Source organism: Lissotriton helveticus, chromosome 12 (genome assembly GCF_964261635.1).
Source record: "Lissotriton helveticus chromosome 12, aLisHel1.1, whole genome shotgun sequence".
NCBI classification, from domain to species: domain Eukaryota; kingdom Metazoa; phylum Chordata; class Amphibia; order Caudata; family Salamandridae; genus Lissotriton; species Lissotriton helveticus.
In genome coordinates this window covers 139,278,123-139,288,298 of record NC_136073.1, presented here as the reverse complement: position 1 = coordinate 139,288,298, position 10,176 = coordinate 139,278,123, and positions in this window count along the sequence as shown.

The window sequence follows — 10,176 nt, the reverse complement described above, 5'->3', positions numbered from 1 at the left end:
GCAACTATGACATGTTACATATAATATTGAAAACACTTCCACTTAAAGCCCTGGTGACCCTAACACAATGTTGCTGCTCCTGCAGTTTAAAAGAGAGAAGGGAAATCCAGAGAGAAAATGACTCTCTTTAAGGATTTCCCTTCCCCTACAGCTCACCTTGTATGACGTCATGTCGTAACTTCTCCACTAGTTGAGAAGTAAGCAGTGTGGGCAGCGCACATCGGTGTGCCTGCTGTCTAAAAGCGGGTTTCTATCGGGCTCTGGCACCCTGGCACTTTTTTCCAGACTGCAGTCACAGCTGTCACTGCAGTCCGGGGAAAAAAACGGACCGCCTGTGCCAGGGCTCAAAACAGAGCCCGCTAGAGACCCGTTTCGGGGCCCCCTGAAAAAAACTGCCGGTGCTCAGACCCCTTGAGACCCGGCCCACTTAAAGCCCTGGTTCCACCAGTGACATGTTACGAGTCACCCGAGTCGCCCAGCGTCCTTCCCGGCCATTGTGAAAATATTCCTGTTAATTTCAGCGTATGACGGGCGCTGCGATTAACAGGAATCCTTTCACAAAGGCCCCCAGCACCGAGTCGCGCTGTATTTAGAAAGGAAATTAAGCAAGTCTGAAAGCACGACATGTGCTTTACACGTCGTGCTTTCAGACTTGCTTAATTTCTTTTCTAAATACAGCGCCGCAGGGTGCTGATGGTGGGCCATTGTGCAAATATTCCTGTTAATTGCAGCGCCTGACGGGCGCTGTGATTAACAGGAATACTTTCACAAAAGACTCAGACAACCAGGAAAATTGCCGTTTTTCGGTGCTCCCATTTTAAAAAGCGGGCGGCGGCGGCGGCGAGAACGTGTGCGCGCTTAACATTGTACCATGTGCGCTAGGTGCCTTAAAGGTGCGCGGGAGCGCAGCCGTGCATGTTGAAGGGAACACTGCCCCTGAGTTTTTTCTACAGGGACATAGCCAGAGAAGCAGGTTTTGCAGGCTATATGTGGAGAGCAAACACCCCGGGATGGGATGGCTGGTGCAAACCAGGAAACAATAGATACGCGCCACTTGCTAATGCATTCACAATGGATGAATTAGATTGACAGGGGGAAAGGGAGGGAACGGAAAAAGCGATAACTCAGGAAAGCCCGCTCAGGACTGAAGTAAAGGGAATGGTACACACACCAGAGGCAAGTAACCCAACCTCTCTGGAAGGGCGCGGGGAAGCGTGGGGGGAGGGAAAATAATTGTTGGCAAGGCGGCCAGAGACACTTTCAATAGCAGGGAAGGGCACCAGGGGGGATAGCATGGATAATCCTACAACCAGTGAGATTAGAGCGGTCTCATGGAACATTGCAGGATTATCGGCTAAAATACAAAACAAAGAATGGATAGATTTTATTAGGAAATTCCATATCATCTGTCTTCAGGAAACCTGGGAAATCAACATCACTGCCCCTCACTTAGAAGGCTATAAAATGTTTACTGTCCCAGCACGCAAAACCACTATGGGACGCGCTAAGGGCGGCCTAATCATTTATGTGGACCTGACTATGCAAGGGACCTGGGAAGACTTGGTTTGGGACTCGAATTCCATGCAGGGAAATTGGTACTGCAAGAAGGGGCTAAAATTATTTTGTATTAACTTCTACAATGCAATGGTGGCGGGACAATCCATTTTAACACTGGGGGAGCTAGATAACAGGCTGGCTGGTTTACATGAGGCAGGGGACGCAACCTCCCAGCTGATCGTGGTGGGCGATTTTAACTGCCACCCATGCCCACTCCTGAAATGGGATAGGGGATAATGGGATTCATGCTCAAGCTATAAGGGTTGGCATTTAGAACACACAATAGAGGGCAGGGAACTAAGCAAGATTCTGGGATCACATGCCCTCACATACACAATGGATCTCATCAAAATGGGAGATAATAACACAGTAATCCCAACCTTCAAAGGTAGGGGAAGGGATACTATCATTGACTACATATTCGTAACTAATATACTTAAACGAAGGGTTACGAATGTCAGCACAGAGATCAGCATTTTTAGTGACCATAATCCACTGGTATTATCCATCAGGGATACTAACCTGTCGACTAAGCTCGGTCAAGGGCAACCCAGTGGCTTAGTTCATTTCACCGATCAGGGCAGGAGATTGAGATGGAAGAACATAAATGGGGAAGAGTTCTACAGAACGCTACTCGCCAAGTCGGAAAACCAGATTTGGAAATGCTTAGACCCAGGTGTGGAGGGAACTGTTCTCATCAGCGCATTTGAGTGTATAGCGCAGCACATCGACGGGTTACTTAGGGGCAAAAAGATGAAAACTGACCCACTACTCCCTAGATGGTTTGACCATGAATGCACCCTGGCTCAGAGAGAACTTAAGCTAGCACTTAAAACCATCCCCAAAAATAACAGTAAAGTGGTGGAGTGTAGGGCACATTATAAAAGGGCCACTAAGATGCGAAAGATTAGGCTTCAGAATCAGGCATGGGAGACTCTAAAAGATGCAGCAGAGCGCAGTGATACGAACGAATTCTGGAGAGTAATCAACGATCCTTGCTTCCAGGAATCAAATATTTCAAAGGAGGCCTGTTATATCCTCCCGGAATTGTGGGAGGCGCCCTTTAAAGACCGTATAATTTTGCTGGCTCGGAAGACTCAATGAGCCAAGAAGTAGTAAACACAAGTAGTACGAAGATCATCTTCTCCCTGAAAGAGATCAAAGCAGGAATAGACGGGCTGACCTGTAACAAGGCTCCAGGCCCCGACGGGATCCCGCCAGATGTCTTTAAGAGCCAGACAGACCTTTGGGCCCCCATACTCACAAGAGTTCTTAATACAGAAGCGGATGTAGAGATGCCTAGGTCATGGTCCTTGGCCACTATAGTCCCGATTTTTAAAAAGGGAAATAGGAGCGACCCACAATGTTACCGCCCAATCTCGCTAATAGACGTGACTGTGAAAGTCCTGGGAAGGGTTATTCTTAACCGGCTGACAGACTGGGCGGAGGAACATGATATTGTTTCTGACACACAGTACGGGTTTTGAAATAGCCGATCCACAACAGACCAATGCCTTAATCTATACCACCTGGTGGCCAAGTACACCGTGGCAAGTAAGGGGACGGTGTACTTGGCCTTTATGGACCTGACGGCAGCTTTCGACCGGGTGAACCGGAGGAAACTGTGGGAATGTTTGGGGCAGCTCGATAAATATCTTGAGAGTGCTCCATCAGAACACTGCTGCACAGGTCAGATTTAACGATGAGGGGAATACAACTAATCTCTTCCCTTGTTCAAGAGGTGTGAGGCAGGGATGTATCCTGGCACCTTTTCTATTCACATTATACATAAATGGTCTGGACAAGGCGCTAGGAGACCTAGGAGTGGACTGTCCGCGTATAGGTAGGAGAGGTATATCGGTCCTACTATATGCGGATGACGCGGTACTCCTGGCCCGCACAGCCCGGGGACTACAGTCCCTCATTGATGGCTTTATCAGCTTCATGGAGGATATAGACCTAACACCCAACCTTACTAAAACCTATATTATGGAAACAGGGAAAAGACCGTCCAAGAATTTTATTTTTTTACAATCGGGACTCACAAACTAGAAAAAGTGCAGGCTTTTAATTATCTAGGGATTTTATTTGACAATCACCTTAGTTTTAAAACATTGATTAATGATAAATGTAGATCCCAAATTTGCTCGGTGGGATCAATCATGAATTTTGCTAAAAGATTAGGCCGTTGGTCACCAAAGGAAATCACACACCTGTACACATCAGTATGTTGTGCTAGGACCTTGTATGGAAGCGAGGTTTGGGGTTTTAGAGATATCTCGTTGCTCCAAAATGAGGAAAACAAATTCCTGGGAAGGGTTCTGCAGGTACCACAAAGCACGCCTTCCCATATTGTTCACGAGGAGTTAGGCCTCTCTAATATAAGCGACAGGCTAAGACTCAAACCCATAACCTGTTGGATTAAAATATGGACGAATCCTGAGGCCACTCTAAGCAGGCAAATACTAACGGACTGCATTGCCCTGGATAGGGGATTAACGATACCTAGGCTTAAATATGTAAGGGATACCTTGAAAGGGCTGGCCTACGTTAAGTATTTTGATGAACCTGTTACACTCAGACACAAAGACAAGGGTATCATAAAGATGGAATACACAAGGCAAATAGCTTCGGAAAGGGAGGATAGAGAACTGATGAAATCCTCGGTGAGAGCCCACTTGCTAACCAAATCAACCCCAGGAATGGAATTTTATCTGTCTAATATGTACAATAAACATGACAGATTCCTAATGACCAGATTCAGGCTGAATCACTTGCACCACATTTTATCAGTTCCAGCAGGGTACACACTAGATATGGACACAAAGGGATCCTACGGCTGCGACCAGCGGTCTCCGCAGGACACTCTTCACTTCGTTTTAATATGTCCCTTTTATGAGTACCCCAGGACAATGTTTTTAAAACCACTTTTAAGGGAAGCCAGATTCAACCAGGCAAAGGTGGCTCTACTGTTTTTGAAACTCTCAGCGGATCCTCTAACATTGTTTAGTATGGTAAACTTCTTGAGATCTGCTGTGAGACTAAGGAACACTAGAGGCGATGAATAGTTGTTTCCGATTTCCTCTTGTGATAAAAGGATTGGCTGCACTAAAATGGCCCAGGATTCTTTTTACTGTATAAACTATTCTCAACCGGGCTTTTAGATATGAAATACTCATTTTCTGATTGTTTATATATACTCCCATTTTATCATGTAATATTGACTAATTGTAATGATTTGCTTTTTAAAAAAATAATGCACTTTGTATGGTATTGTTTTTATACCGAATAAAGTATTCAAAGAAGAAAGAAAAGAAGACTCTTGGACACACTGCAACCAATGTAAAACAAGTTCTTAAGGGCAAGTCTTCCCACTTTTGCAACACATTCTGTTTGTCTCACTGCAAAATTCCCCACAGTGCACTATTCTGGATTAAATCAAACATTGCATAACCCTCCTGCCTTAGAAGGTGGCTAGTGTCTTAGCCAAGGGGTCACTCTTGGGAAATGGGTCATCCTCTCCTCATCAGCTACATTAAATAGACTGGGAACAGATCCCCCTTGCCCCCAATGGGCTGGTGCCAAGCTAGCTACACTGTACTCTTGGATTAAAGGGATTTTCTGACCCAAGTTTCTCTATACACTTAACTATGAACCATGGTCCCTGTCAAGTTATTGAGGTTCCTGAACCCTCCTCAGCTGCTCTTCCTGAGCTGAGATGAGTGTTTTTGCAACATGAAACGCATCTGTATTTTGCGTTAAAATACAAAGTTAAAATTCCCAAAGTCCAAATCAAGAATGGGTGTGCACTCATTCTGCTATGTGGTAGCTAAAACCTGGAATGCACTGCTTTTTTTTTCTCTGCGCTGAGTCATTGGAGAACCTCTTACTGAAAAGATTAAAAACCTGGCTTTTCCAGCTTTAGGTTTTCCTGTTGCGCCTTCTCCCCTTGTTTCCATGCCCTGCACCTTATCCCTTTTCGGAAGAGTGGTCTCGGCACAGAGACACACCAGTTAGTGTAATCAAGCGATTTATAAGTGATATTATTATTATTATTGTTATTATTACTTGACACAATACCCTAAGGGACTCTACAGAACTAGGCACAACACTTTAGGGGGTTCCAGGCTTGGGTCACAATATGCTAAACTAGTCTCTAAAGTGGGTAGTAACTGTTCACACATGTTATTCTAAAGGAGCCCTTTGGACATGTGCCCAACTCTCCACACAAGGCCTTGCTTCTGCTGTGCACACTGTCCACTTGTAAAAGTACTTCCGTTTAATGCTGGTTTTATTACTGCTCCCTCTGCACCCCAACGTCACTTTTGGCCTACTCATAGACATACCATGTAAGCGAAGCTTGCAACGCTGCTGCCTGTGCTGTAACCATCTGTACTGTAAAGCTAAGTTTACACTGCTGCTGCCTGTGCAGTGCCTGTTCTTGAGACACTGAAGCGTGACCCTCCTCTGTCCGTTCAGTAGCAGTATCCGTAATGGAAGGTTACACTGGTGCTGCCTGTGCTGCTCCTGTTGTTTGAAGCTTACATTACTGCTGCCCAGCTTGTACTTTGATGCGAGTGCACCTTAAAAAAGTATTTTCACTTCACACCCACACTGATTGGCTTTGAAAATGTAATAAATTAGTGGTTGGTGGTACAATAAATTGGCATTTAAACACCAAAAACATCTTTAGCTTCGAAGGAGGAGCATTGTGAACACATGGAGTGACTGGGTATGCAGACATTGAGTATTTTATCAAACAATATACCAGACACTGCTGAGATTTGAACTCAGGAATCTCTTGTTTACTAGACAGGCACTATAACCAAATAAACCACAGGCCTTTTATGGTTCTGAACCCACACTGTGTCTGGTGTAACTATGCATCAGTGCATATTTTTCTGTCTCTTTGGTATTTTCTAGTTGCTACCAACAAGAAAATAGGGAAGAAAACCTGATAATGGAATGGAAAAATTACAAAGAGGATCACGAAAAATGTATATTATTATACGTGCTTATCTGTATTTATTTTGGAAAGTTTACACTGGTGTGTGAAGAGCTGTTAGACCTGGCATTATTGGCATGAGTCTCCGTTCCAATTTTACTGATTGCCTCATCTGTTTTTGATATGTTTTTGCTGGTTATATGCTTTGGGCACTGTAGCATTGCTATTCAGTTCCACAGTGCAAGTGCTCCCTATGTTAAATTGATGTACTAATTAGTGATTCAATGATTGGGTTATTTCATTTACTTGTCAGACCCTAGTACAGTGCACCATGTGTGCCCAGGGCTTGTAAATCAAATGCTGCTGGTGGACTTGCAGCACTGTTTGTGCCACCCACAGAAGCAGCTTGTAAAGTGTGTCTCAGGCTTGCCATTGCAAAGGCATGTGTGCAGTCTTTGACTGCCATGTCGACTTGGCCAGTGCATCCACTTGCCAGTCCCTAAACCTTCCCTTTTCTTCATATCAGACACCCCTATGGTAGGCCCAAGGGCAGGGTGCATTGTAAGTATAAGGTAGAATATGCTTTGGTGTGTGTCACATGTCCTAATAGTGAATTACAGCCATTTTCGTTTGTCACTATTGCAAGGGTATCTGTTCTCCATAGGCCAGAATGGGCAGTTAGATTATTACATTTTATAATCCTAACTGACTTAGGGAACATGGTAGAAATTCGAATTTACTGTGCCTGATCTCAGAATGATAAAATACATCTTTTACTAAAGTTGGTTTTAACATTCTGTGTTTGAAAATACCACTTTTAGAAAGTAGGTATTTTCTTGTCTACTATCCAAAGCCTGCCTTTGCTAGGTTGTGTATTCCTTGTCTGGAGTTTGAATGACAGGACTGGGGGATTCCAAGAGACAGAATGAGTCAGCCTAGTAGTGAATAGGGAGATCTGCATCTAGATGAGAGGGAGGAGTTGCACCTGGGACCTGAATAGGGCTGGGCCTTCCCTCTAGGATTCTGGCTCCACCTCCTGGGGTGCGGCTGATGTCTCTGCCCTGCACTGTGAAAATGAGAAGGAATCATGTCAACAAAGTGCTCCATGGCTGCTTTCCCTCCACAATGCTGGCTCCCCTCCTGTGGGGCGTCTGATGTTTCTTCCCTGCACTATGAAAGGAAAGAAGGAGTTGTGTAAACAAAGTGCTCAAGTACTGGTTTGGACTGGGCAAAGGCCTCTCTGCCTTCAGAGAACAAAGAGAAAAGTAGTATAAATATTGGGACTCAGACCCAAAACTTTAGATCATTTCTGGGAACAAGAAACCTTTTGCCATGGAGAAGAACCACGGAAGCTGCAGGAATTTGGACTGCCCCTCTGCCAGTGTGCTGTTTGCTGGGTTGGCCTACAGTGGTTTCTTTATTGCCAAGGGAAAGGAGAAGGAACTTTTTAGGGACTTTCATCATCTACAGAATGTTCTCCAAGGGCTTGAAATTGTGCTTGCCTCCTGCTGAAGTCTCAGGGACAAAAGACTTCATCTCCAGCTCCCCTCTGAACCTCCTTGCTGGGAATTCTACTGCAGATGCCTGGGCGCTAGAAGCGCGTCGCAAAGTGAAGAAGTGTGACGCCTCCGCAGCTGAAATCATCGCATCGCCGTAGAAGCGTGCTGCCGCCTCATCTCCCAGGAAGCGTGTCTTCATTGAAAGATGCCTGCTGTCGCATCACCGGAGAAGCGTGACGCCATCGAGAGAGTCGCCATCGCATCACCGGAGGAGCGGGTCGCAGGGCCTGTCACGGCTCCAAAGTGCAAAGTCATCACAAGGTTGCCAGGGCATCTACGCATCATCATCACATCGTCGCATCAAGGGCGCCATCTTCTCACATTGCACCCGGATTATCGCATCGCCTCGAGGCGCCATCTTGCGCATCGCAACCAGACTGCAACCCGGGAACCTACGTATCATCCCCGCACCGGTAAGGATCACAACGCATCCCCTACTCTGCGCAAGCATTGAAGCGCGACGCATCACCTCCCCCGGTTCAAGCAACCGACGCATCTCTCCGTTTGCGAGCCTTTTGTTCATTTTGCGTTACGCATCCAGGTACTTTGTTGAGAACTTTGTAGCATTTATCACCAACTTGAACTAAGCAACTTTTACCATCTTTAAGTCAATCGTAAGTACCGTATTGTGGATTTTTTTTCATTTTTTGGTCCTGTGTTAAGTCTATATAAAGAATACTTATTTTCATAAAAACCTGTGTTGTTTCCATCTGTAGTGTTTTCACTGTATTACTGGGTATATTCACAAATGCTTAACACACTGCCTCTGAGATAAGCCTGTCTGTTCGTGTCAAGCTACCAAGGGGGTGAGCAGGGGTCATTTAGGGGTATAATACCCTCATCCTGACTTAGAAGTAAGGGTCCCTGTTTGGACAAAGGTGAATACCATTGCCAACTAGAGACCCCCAGATCTAACAAGAGCACAATGCATACGTTAAACTGAATGAGACTACAATGATTTAAAGGTCACCAATATATACAAGATAATTTCCTTATTCCTACATAACCCATGTGCTTTTCCTTTACATGTCGTGAACTCTGGACATCCCACCGATAAGCTGAGGAACCGCCACTATCGGAGAGAAAGTGTCACCTTTAGTGACGCGTCCCCGGTTCAAACAGCGCTTCAAAAAGGGCACATTGAGAGGTCCATGAAAACATGGTGGATGCGGGTATCTTAGAAAGAGGGGGGCTGTTAGCCCGCAGTGCCCCTTACGTGGCGCTAGCAATACCCACCCTGATTCTGGTACAAATATCAGCACCAGAGATCAGTAAATTACCAGAATAAACAACAGCCTAAAGAACAAATCCACCTTACAAGCACTGTAGCACACCAAAGCAAAGCCGAGGCGAGTCGAATATGGGGACAAGCTGTCGGGACGTGGACAGTAGTGAGGACTTAACATGGTCCTGGGATTTATGAACCTCTTACTTCAGAATTGATCAGAACACACAAGCTATAATTGATGGTGATTTGATTTGTCACTACGCCTATCATATTATATATTTGCATCTTAAAGAAATGATCTTAACAAAGACAGGTGTTCCACAAAAGACCGACTGATTATATCAAAGAACTAATTATTAATTCTAGAAGCCTTGAGGAAGCCCTGCCGGGTGAAACGTGCGTCGGATGCTGTGTGCATTTGGAATAAAGATTGATTACTGAACTTTCGACGTTGATTTGGATCACTATGTGGAGTTTTCTGTGTCATAAAGTCCACATTTGCATTGGACTTAACAATTGTGAATCTTTTGCATTTATCACGATTGAACTGCTCAAGGATCTTCTACAGTGACTTTGCTTTGGTGTGCTACAGTGCTTGTGAGGTGGATTTGGATTCAGACTACTTTGAAGATCCAAAAGTGTAATACTCTAGGTGGATTAGTATTTGGCAGCGTTATAGCACCCAGTACTAAATGGATGGAGAGTGACTTTGCAATTTTCATGACCTATGTACATATGGTGATGTGCAGATCGAGATAGCATATCCACCTTTTTGCTTTTTGTAAAAGGCTAAACAAGAACCCTATACAGTGTTTTTAACAGCCTTGTCCTGTAATGCACGACTTTTCAAATTTAATTATGAAAAACAGCAGTCAGAATAAGGCCTT